The following is an 11,688-nucleotide window of genomic DNA, read 5'->3' as shown; positions in this document are numbered from 1 at the left end:
CTCTTATTTCCAATTCCCAAACGTTCACATGATCTAATAAAGGCCAAGAAATTCTTCATTTATCTGTGCTGGTCTTAGTGGAAGTCTTTGGCCAATAGGACTGTCTGAGAGAGGAGAGAAGAGAGGCACCCAGAGTATGGGGTGTATCTATGTGTGTGGGGGGGGGGTGGAGAGGAGGGAGGGGGAGGGAAGAGAGACTGGCAGATGTTACTACACCATTGGTTTTGAAGATGGACGATGGGGACATAAACCAAGGGAGGCTGGAGGCCTCTAAATGCGGGAAAAGGCAAGAAAACAGAATTTCCCCTAGAGCTTCCAGAATGAACACGGCCTTGCTGATCCATTTTTTACTTTCCTTCCTCTGAAAAACTTAATAAATACATACAATACATACATATATATTCCTTTTCTAATGTTACCATGGTTTGTTTCCCCTCTTCAATAACTAATCATTTAATCCAATTAAAGTCCATTTTGATGTATGATATCACAGGTAGGTGTAATAGGCCCTCTTTCTCCAAGCTATCTCTACAACAAATAATGCCCCCAAAACATTTTTGTATCTCTTCTTTGTATGTAACATTCTTTCTCAGAGAAAGATTCATTTCAGGGCTGTTCATTGTTTCTATAATATGTTTCTTTTCTTGGCAAGTCACACTGTTTCAATTATTTTTATTTTAGAAGGAACATATTATAGTTATTTTACTTCCAGAGCCATGTGAAAGATACTTGTGGAAACACTGAAAGATAGTTATTTTTGATGTAGGTAAGTGAATCTTGTTTGTGCTACTCAGATGACCAAGACAATCTGAATAATGCTCCCTTTCCCTTGAAATTCCTGAAGGATACATCTCCTGATGTGCCCACATATGTTGGGGTATAGAAATAGAACATAAGTGTAATGATTATGAAAATGGCAAAGAATCATGTCGAACAGTAGGACAGGCAGCTGAGTCCATGGCTCACTGTTTCGCAGAGATTCTGATGCAGTGAGTCCAGGGTAGAACTTAAGAATTCGAGTGGGTTTTTTAAAAAGCTCTTCCAGGTCTATAAACCCCTGGACTGGAAAATTAAAACTGCAGAGATGATGTACCCGCATGCCATTTACCCTGTTTTGGGATCCCTCATAAATAACCTGAACCGAGAATGTTAAATCTCTTTTACGAGGGTTAGAACTGAGAAACTGGCTGAGTCCGCAGAGGCAGAATCTGAAAGATGAGTGCTCCAGATTCAAAAGTTAGGGGCGCAAGATGACCGTTTTATTCTTGTTCATAGTTTCTGGGAATCGGTCATTTGGGAAGGGCTTGGCTGGACAGCTGTGGCTCAGGGTCAGTCAGACAGACAGTGGCTGCGGCTGGAACAGCAGGGGTCCGAGCACCTGGAGGCCAGCCGGGCATCTCTCTTCACAAAGGGGCAGGGCCTCCCCGTGGTCTCCCTGCGTGGACGAGTTTGGGCTTCCTCACAGCACGGCGGCCTCAGAGCAGCTGCACGCTTGCATGGAGCCCTGGGTTCTGCGAGAGTGGCTCACAAAGTCGGAACTGTATTACTGCCTTTTGTGACACAGCCTCAGAAATCACAAGCCCTGATAAGGCCAGCCAGATTCAAGGGGAGGGAATACAGGTGCCACCTTCTGAGCGGAAGAATACGGAATCCTTTTGTAAGAAGAGCGGGCGGATGAAAGATACAGCTGTGGCCATCTGTGAGAAACACCATCTGCCACAGAGTTACCCCCCACCCCCACATCCAGTCCAGCAGACCCTTCCCCCCAGACCTTTCTCAAACCCGTGCTCTTCTCTGTCCCACTGAGTTCACGCAGTCCTCCAAATGAGGCTATTTGCTGCCACTTTTTTCCTCCCCCCATTCTTTCTTTTTACAGCTAGAGTGATATTTGTGTGTAACCAACCTGACTGTCGCTCCCTGCTGTACTTAAGATAACGATAAAGCTGCCTTCCAGACCCTACAAGATAGATCTCGAAGCTTTCTGCTGTCCAGCTTTATTTGATGCCACCGTCCCCCTTGCTTGCCAACCTGTGACCTCATTGGGAATCTTTTGGGCCCTACATCCACCACACTCTTTCCACTTCAGGGCCTAGTACACATTCCCTCTGCTTAGGACACTCTCCCGGCCACCTGTGTGCATCTCCACATCCCCTCCTCCTTTCTCTGCCAACTCCTTAATTAACTCCTAACCACCCTGACCGGGTTAGTTAAATATCTCACTCTGGTCCTGGCTGGTGTGGTTCAGTAGTTGAGTGCTGGCCTGAGAAGCAAAAGGTCGCTGGTTCCATTCCCAGTCAGGGAACATGGCTGGGTTGCAGGCCAAGTCCCCAGCAGGAGGTACATGAGACACAACCACACACTGATGTTTCTCTCCCTCTCTTCCCCTCTATAAAAAATAAGTAAATAAAATCTTTAAAAAATATATCTTACTCCACCTCCATACTCAGAGTAGAGAAGTGGTTAGAGTATGGTAGCTAGGAGCACAGATTATGGAATCAGACTGAGGTTCTAGTCTTGGCTCTACCACGTACTAAACTGTGTTGTTGACCTTGGGCGCGTTTACCTAACCATTCTAGGCCTCATTCTCCTCCATTGTGAAACAGAAATAGTAATAGGACCTACCTTAAAGGGTTATTGTGAATGGTGCTGAGTTAACCTCTGTAAACACCTAGAACAGAGCCTGTCACGTACCCATCAATAAGCATTAGCTTGTCAGCCTATTGCGCGCTCTTGTAGAACTGCGTGCTTCTGTTCTGCAATTACTTTTCCAACCAGAGGCCACGTAAAGGATTGTGAAGAGAATTTTCAGGTTACCTCTTAATCTGTGACAGCTGAGGACAAAGGCGTGCTAACTATATCATACACCCGGAGTTCATGAACTCATTTGGGAAAAATCTACTTCCTTATTTCCATCTACCTCTGACTGAAACGAAGCCTTTCTCTTAATTATGAGCGTAGGCAGCCAACAGTAGTATTAGCAGAGCCTGCTACATTGTCTCCAATGGAAAGCACAAGATATTTCGAATTACATTATAGTCATTGCAGGTGTCTTGAATTATTGTTTGTATTCATCATTACTTTGGGATTATGGAAATGTTAGACTTGCCACTAGATCTTATTATTGGATCCATCAATAAAGGAGCGTGTCCACAGCTATCTCGCACATTCGTCTTCTTAATATTTTGAGGACTATATTTCAATATAATTGGTTTTCTTTGTAACTCTATTTATCCTACTTTATGCATTTGCCAGCATTTTTTTCTGAGCAGGGTTCATAGGATGCTCAGAGGATTTCACAATATTGAAAAACAAGAATTGTGCTCTAAAGAAAGTAGCCAAAAACAGGGATGAGACACTCTGCTGAGGGCATACGATGAGGTGAATGATTTCTCTGAGTCAGTCATGGTCCGAGGACTTCATATATATTTTTATTTAATCCTCCCAACATCCTACAAGGTAGGTATTAATACTATACCCATTTTACAGAGGAGAAAAGTGAGGCTCAGAGAGATTGGCAAATTACCCCTTGTCATAGAGCAGTATTCTGGTGGTGGTGGAGTCCATGCTTTTTATTGGCTTCAATATCTTGCTTCCCGTGTAAATCCTTGTAGTCCTTCCACTAACCTGCAGAGAAAATATTGGTATCCCATTTCTCCATTTCACAGACGAGGAAACAGACTCAAAGAGGATGTTATTTTGTTTTTCATGGTTAAGCAACATAGTCAGGATTCAAACCCATGTGTGTCAGCCTCCAAAGCCCACGTGTCCTATTGTGCCCTGCGGAGTTCATGAAAGTTACCATGGAGATGTAGCTTGGGAGAGCCGATGGTTGACCAGATGTATGACTCAGGTGGACCTTTCCCTGCCATCCATCAGGATTAGACGGTTTGGAAAGAAATGACTGCTTTCACAGCCTTTGCCGTGGAGTTACAGAGCAGAGCAGGGAGCATCTTCATGAACGTGAAATACACACCGGCATTTGGAAAACTCCATTAGTCACTCTTGTCTAGACAGAGAGTTAAAAGTAGGAAGCAGGATATAAAAGAATATAGAGGTAGGACATTCTGAATGGGGCTCATGCTGAAACAGAAAGAACCGTTATTTTGAAACCATTAATGATGAACTTGGTAAGGATCAGAGTAGCCTTGTGACCTGTAATTCTGATGAAATGAAAATGAGGTAATGGGGTGTTTTGTAACTGCTGAGGATCTGTGAAGCTGGAAATTATCTCAGCATGAATGCTATAAAGGAGCAAGGGACAATGGAAGCCATCTAGAGAAGAGTCTTTATAGTTATCAGCTTTATTTATAGCAGATACTCGTCTTGTCTTTCAACACGGGTGTCACAAAGGAGTTTGTTTCACCTTGCTGGGTGCATAAAAATGCAACGGTTGTCACCTTCCTTGATGCTTCCTGCCATAGAACCCAGCCTGTAGGAAGGAGAGACAGGGGAGTCCTGTGCAGGGGCACTAAATGGCTGGGGCTGGGAGAGGTCACAGGAGGAAGGAGAGAATAGGGGGAGAAGAAAAGAACCGAGAGATCCTTCCCACAATTGTTCACCTCCTTCCTCTAGATCTGAGCTGTCTAATATGGCAGCCACTAGCCATAAATGATTATTTATATTTATTATGAGTAAATGAAATAAAAATCTATTTCTTCCGTTGCACTAACCGCATTTCAAGTGTTTAATGGGCACACGTAGTTAGTGGCCACCACCCTGGGCTGTCTTCCTCACAGAAAGCTCTGTTGGACAGCGCTGACTACCGCCCGACCCCACCCCTCGAGTCCAAGAGCATTCAAAGCCCGGGACAAGCGGAGCCTTGTGGCTGTAACATCACGGCCCGTGGGAGGGCAGAAGAGCAGAGTCTTCCGAAGTGGGACGTGAGTCCCAGGTTCCCATACGACCTTACGTGAGAGACTCGTGCTCTGTGAGGCCCAGTTTTCTCATACTGATGATGAATATCAATTTTACTGGATATTATAGGAAACTGCAGGATTACTTTAATCCCTATAATAACCATGTGAGCTATTAGGCCTATGTTACCTTTGTTTTTTTTTTTGTTTTTTTTTTTAAGTAATACATTATAGTTATGGCTAGAGCTTGACTCCCTGTTTCTTCCTCTCCCTTCTCACAGGTAATCACTCTCCTGAAATAGTAGGTATCATTTGCATACACTCTGTTGCTTTTACTACAAATGCATACATCCCGATACGATATGTTTAATGAATTTTTGTCTCTTTTAAATTGTATAGGAACATTACACTGCAGTTAAATTATAATGCCTGCGGACTTATTTCTTTTGCGGTCTGTTGCTTCCTCTCATAAACCACTTCAGGTTGTTTTTTTAAAATAGATTTTATTTAAATATAATTCATATTCCATACAGTTCATCCATTGAAATCACACAATTCAATCTTTTGGTATATTACATTATTAACTTTTTATTTATAAAAACATTTTATTTCTTTATTTTTAGATAGAGGGGAAGGGAAGGAGAAAGAGGGAGAGAAACATCAATGAGCGGTTGCCTCTCATGCCCCCCGTACTGGGGACCTGGCCTGCAACCCAGGCACGTGCCCTGACTGGGAATTCAACCAGAAACCCTTTGATTCCCACACCGGCACTCAATCCACTAAGCCACACCAGCCAGGGCTTAGTAATTTTTTAACTTGTGAAATTTGCTATTTTAAAACAAATTTTGCTACATTAAAAACAAACAGAGCGTATGTGCTCGAGGTCACACAGGAGCAGAACCAGGCATTAGAGCCAGACCCCTGAGTGCAGAGGCCCCGCTTCTTCTACCCACTAGGCTACACGGCCTCCTGCTACTAGTTCATTGCCTGTAAATCAATGCGTCTTAGTTGGAGCCTCCCAGGAACAGAAACTGAGACAGGATTTGAGTGCAACTACTTTATTTTGGAGGTGGTCCCAGGAAGCACTAAAAAGGCAGTGGGGAAGTGAAACAGGGAGGGGAAGGAAGCCATTGCAGGGTGGACTGATGAGCAGGGTGCACTGTGAACGACCAGGGCCTCATGTGGACGGGGGAGACAGTGCCGAGCACACGTCTCTGAGTCAGTCCATCCAGGGGTGTCCGACCCGTGGCCCGCCGCAGGCCACATGCAGCCCAGGGTGGCTATGAATGCGGCCAAACACAAAATTGTAAATTTACTTAAAAACATTCTTTTGTTCATTAGCTTTCCTTAGTGTTAGTATATTCAATGGGTGGCCCAAGACAACTCTTCTTCTTCCAGTGTGGCCCAGAGATGCCGGAAGGCTGGACAGCCCTGCAAGGATGAGGGAACCGGGTTTTTCAACAGCTCCCCGTCTGTAGCAGGGTGCTCCCAGGGGCATGCGCTCCGGCACTTCTGTCCTGCCCCACTCGAGAGCTCAGTGTGCTCTTGTGACCGTAAAAGCCCTGCTCTTCCCCTGCGGGAGATGGTCCCAGGTACTTGAAGCAGAGACAGGAATGGTGAATTAGGAAAGGCACGAGAGTGGAGCCCCAAAAGGAGCTACACAGGGGATTGAACTAAGTGCTCTTTCTGTCCTGACAAACTAATGGCTGGTGGCACCTAGTATTAGGTCTTTTTACATCATAAAATCTGAAACTACAATTATTAACAATCTGCCAGAAAATGTGGACAGGAGAGCCTGGAGGTACACTTAGACATTTGGACTGATTTTCAACGCGGATGACAAAGGGTTAAGGTCATTATCATAAAAAGAGCTCTTCATTAAGACCAGGACTTTGTTTCCTCAATGGTATATCACCGACAGGGAACACATAGTAAGCACTCAATACATGTTTGTTGAATAAATACATGAATAAGTGAAACTGATAAGAAAAGGCAATTCAGTAGAAAAGTGGGCAAATTTAGTTCATGAAAGAGGAAATCTAAATGTCTAATAAACGTTTGATAGGATACTCAATTTCACTATAATTGGGAAAATGTAAATTAAAGCAAGAATAAGAGATTTCCCTTCATCAAACTGTCACATATTAAAGTGAATGATAGCATCTAGTGATGGAGGGAATGCAAAGTAAAGGTCCTTTTAAATATAAATATAAGTGTTTCCCAAGATATCAGCTGGGCCTGCAGTCATCTGAGGTGTCACTGGGGCTGGAGGATCCACTTCTCTTTTTTTTTAGGGTTTATTTATTTATTTATTTTTAGAGAGAGGGGAAGGGAGAGGGAAAAGGAGAGGGAGAGGGAGAGGAACACTGCTTGGTTGCCTCTCTCATATGCATCCCAAATGGGGACCTGGCCCGTAGTGCAGGCTGGGCTCTGGCCAGGAACCAAACCAGCAAACTTTTGGTTTGCAGGATGAGCCACATCGGTCAGGGCAGGGTCCACTTCCAATGGCCAGAAGCTTTGGTTCCTCACCACGCGGGCTTCTCTAAAGACTGATTGAGGGTCCTCGTAACATAGTAGCTGGCTTCTCCTCAGGGCCTGATGAGGGGCAGGGTGGTGGGTGGAGAGAGTGAGAAAAAAGGAGGGAGAAAGAAGGGAGAGAGTGGGAGGGGGAGAGAGAGAATACACAATAGAGCACATCAGACAGAAGCCTCAGTAGTTTGCAACCTAACCTTGAACATGACACACTATCACTTCACTGGGTTTCTGTTGGTCACACAGACCAACCCCAGCATAATGATGGAGGGGACTACACAGGGTGGTGAAGACCAGGAGGCGGGCTCACTGGGGACCCTCTTGGAGGTTGCTAGCAGGGAGCTGGTTTGTAAGACTTGTTCTGTAGCAGGTTCTTGTCTATGTCCCCAGTCCTGTGGTTCCTGGCTGGGCTTGAGTTCTTCAGCCTTCCTTTCAATTCTATGAGCCGCCTGGTCCTTTCCAGCAATGTCCTCTTCTGTGTATTTAAATTCACCAGCTCTGTCTTTTCTTGCCTGCAATGATGACCCTGACTAGAACAGAAACTATGCGAGAGGACAGCCTTGGGGAAGGTGAGTTGGTGCAGGAACTCACATTAGATAAGGTGATCCAGGAGGGCCTCTCTGAGGAGGTGTCACTGGCCAGGAGACCTGAATGGGGAAGTAAAGTCAGTGGATGAAGAGTGGGAGGAAGGACATTTCAGGCAGAGGGAGCGGCACAGACAAAGGCTCTGAGGTGGAAACCAAGAGGCCTGGATGGCTAGGGTGTAGCAAGCAAGTGAGCGAGTGGAGGGAGAAGCCAGTAGAAGCCAGAGATCACGCGGGATCTTGAGGCCGTGGTGAGAGATTTGGATTACTCTCTCCCAACCAAAGGCATCTCTTATGCTGGGCATCAGAGCCCAAGAAAGCTAAGGACCAGGCCTGAGGTCTCCTTCTCTGGGAATCAGGATCAACCAAATCATGATTAGTTCAGGAGCAAGACAAAGACCTGTACTTTGTTAACTTGCCCTTCTGTTTTTTTCTTTTCACCCATCAGTTTTGCTGGCTCTTGGGCTTCCTTACTTTCTGACTGGGTTATTTCCTGAGGTTTTTCGTTCACTCTGATAAAGCCCAGCCCAACTCCGATGAGCTGAAGGGAAAGATTTTTGTGCACAGTTGGGCTGGGAATGCCAGCATGATAGCCCGGGTTGTCTGGTGGAGATTGACAGCTACGCAGGACAGTGTGGAATGAGCGGGAGGATCCCAATGGACCCCTTCTGTCTTGTATAGTCCTGCCTTCACTCAACAAACAGTTGTTCAATGTTCAGCTTGTTTTTGGGCTCTTTGTGGGCACCAGGCTACGAAGATCCTTCTTTCCAGAGATCATTAGGTATGAGGAATGGCCCAGTTCAAAGGTTACTGAGTGGGAGTCCCCGTTACTTAGGAGCTGGCACTGCGGCCCATGGCCAAAGCTAACACACCCTACGTACCGTCCATTGCAAATGGGAGCCAGATACTTCCCCTCCAAGGTTTGCTAAATGGGGCAGAACTGGCCAAAAAGGGGGCAATTCCTAGTCAAAATATCATTTTCTTTTTCCTTGCCCATTTGATAATTCTGGGGAAGGAGGAGTTCTCTGGCTTTGTTGTGGATTATGTGTTATGGTAGAAGACAACACACCCCAATGTAAGTGTGAGTCTCTCGTGAAGACTGAAGGGTGAGGGTGACTGCGAGAAAGGATGCTGGGTGCTGTTCCCCAGCAGGGGGTGGGGGGTGCATCTACTTGGGAGAGGACTTGCTGATGTCCCCCTATGTCTGCCTGAGCAGGGGAGAAGAGAGGTGGAGAGAGGGGTCACTATGGAGCTGCTGGCCAGGATGCGCGAGTTTCTCTAGGTCAAGTGCACCCTGCTGTAGTTAGCCAGGCCTTTTGGTGTCATACCGAGCAGTCTGGCTGCTGAGCGAGAGGGTCTTTCCAGTGGCAGGAGCCCAGGTGATGGGGCAGAAAAAGGAGCGCTCATGCCTGAGCTGGATGTCCCCTGTCAGAGACCTGTGCGGTGGGGAAGTCCCCAAGAAACTTATTCACATGCCCCTTGACACACCGTATGTGGACACCTGCTGCTCTGGGTTGGCTGGGGGAGCAGGGCTGACCAAGAGGGAGGGGACTTTTGCAGAGGGCTCTTCCCACTCCATCCTCTCGATATCAATAAGGGGGCATGCTCCCTCCCCTCTTTTATCCAAGCAGGCAGGGACCTGGCTCAGGTCAACTCTTGGAGGAGTAAGGGAGAAGATCAAATGAGATTGAAATGGAGTTTGAGAATAAAGCTTTCAAGGAGGGAGGTTTAACAACAGAAAGTGATCCAAAAGTAATGCAATCTGCCCAAGGTGTCATTAAGGGGTGGGAAAGGGAGATTCAACACAGCAGGGCTGAAGGGGGAGGGAGCTTCATTATTATGCCCCACCGAGTTGCCTCGCCTCAGTACACTGAGTACTGAGGTTTTGCGAGTAAACAGAATAATTGAAACGTCGTGCGGTAGGGCTGGAGTCTTGCGTAGGTGAGCAGCCACGGGGTTCCGAGAGAGCAGGGGAGGAAAGCACGCACATCCCAGGATGGCTGTTGCAGAGGGCTGTCCACAGAAGGGGCACCTGAGCTGAACCCTGAAGGGCGAGAAGGAGTTTGTCCAAAAGAAGGAGAGTGGAGAAGAGCTTTCCAGGCAGAGGGGACAGCACCGTCTGGAGCAGCAAGATGAAGGCAGGAAGGACAGTTAGACAGCAGGCCAGGGGTCCATGACCTTGGGCCCTATGAACTTAAGGGGTGAGGGCTCTGGGGAGTTGTTCAAACCCGAGAGCAATAATATAGCGGGGGTTGCATATTACAACTATTTGGTTGCCAGGTTCTGGCAGTGCTATGGACTTGACCTTCAGGCATACTTCTTACCCATTCACATGGCCCTATGACCCGCCAACGCCCCTATGAAGGCCATGTTCTCTGTGATTCCAAAATCCCGGGCCCCCACTCTGTTACTGCCCTTTGCCCTACTCCCGTCACGGAATCCTCCATAGTTCTCTTTGACGGGACCATGCAATACTGCCGCCCTCCCCGAGAATCTTCTCTCTTTCCTCCTCCAATAGACTCTTCCCAGCCCGAGAAGATTCTTCGCCTTCACTGGGCCGGTTCCTGCCAGCACGCATTTCCTCGAGATACGCGTATACTAAAATATCTTCCCTTTATCCTGTCTGGTCTTCACCGCATGGGGCAACCCGAAGGCTACTATTTATTCTTTCACACATTAATTTAAGCTGCTTTAATTGCCGCTCTGATATGTTTTATATAACATAATTAATGTTTTAATTCTGTGTACTTGCCTCCCAAGGCAGTTTTATGAAGGGCCCAATTTTGAAATCAAGCAAATAAAGAGTAAGCATCGGCTGAAGTTATTAGAGTGATGCCCCCGCCTCGCACCTCCCCCAAGGAATGAAAACTGTGCTGGTTTTTCCAAAGTGGCTTAAAAAGGGAAACGCTACTTTAACGTTCTCTTCACCCTGGGCCAGTTTGGGTGGCTTTCATGAAGTCCTCTGGACGCCGATTTCAGGTGCCCCTCCGCTGTTGGCATCTGACTACCAGCTCGAGGTCCGTGAGGCGACGACCAATCCTTTGCAGCTTCCGCCTTCACTTCCTTCCTCGTGGAGGCAGCGATGAGAATCATTAAGTTACTGAGCCCACTCCCTCCCTCATTCCTTCAGCAACTGTATATTGGTGTTCCGCTACCCACAGAATTGTGCCTAAGACCGGGACAGATGCAGTCCTGTGTTCAAGGAGCTCACAGTCAAATGTGGCCGGGCAGGTAGAGTTATAGCCCAGCACGCTAACGCTGTGGGAACACAGGGAAAAGGGGGGAGGTGGGGTGGAGTACGTGCTTGTGTCTCAGAGAGTGAAGAGGAGACTGAAGAGGAAGTAAACATTTAAATTGGTTCCAGAAAGGAGAAGGGAAGGAAGAATACAGCAAGATACAGTCAGAAAAAAACAGTAAGAAAAAAACAATCGTGTGTTTGGAAAATTGAGAGGCGAGCAAGGCTGAAGCCAGTGTGCATGGGAAGACGTGCAGGGAGCGAGTGGGGAGACAGGCTGGGGCTGAGGGAAGAAGGGCTCCCTCCTCAAGGAGGAGTTGGAACCATCCCGAGGGCATGGGGGGAGCCCAAAGGGGGTTTGACCGTTTTTAAGCAGTGGAGTGTCCCGATCAGATCTATAAAGGCAACTGCAGTATGAATGAGAGAGAAAGAGAGAGAGAATGTAACAGTTGCCCAGCATATAGTAGGGGCTCAATAATACTTA

This window comes from Phyllostomus hastatus, unplaced genomic scaffold (assembly GCF_019186645.2).
Source record: "Phyllostomus hastatus isolate PE091 unplaced genomic scaffold, TTU_PhHast_1.1 phas_contig_17, whole genome shotgun sequence".
Taxonomy (NCBI): domain Eukaryota; kingdom Metazoa; phylum Chordata; class Mammalia; order Chiroptera; family Phyllostomidae; genus Phyllostomus; species Phyllostomus hastatus.
Note: the sequence above shows the minus strand (reverse complement) of the source record.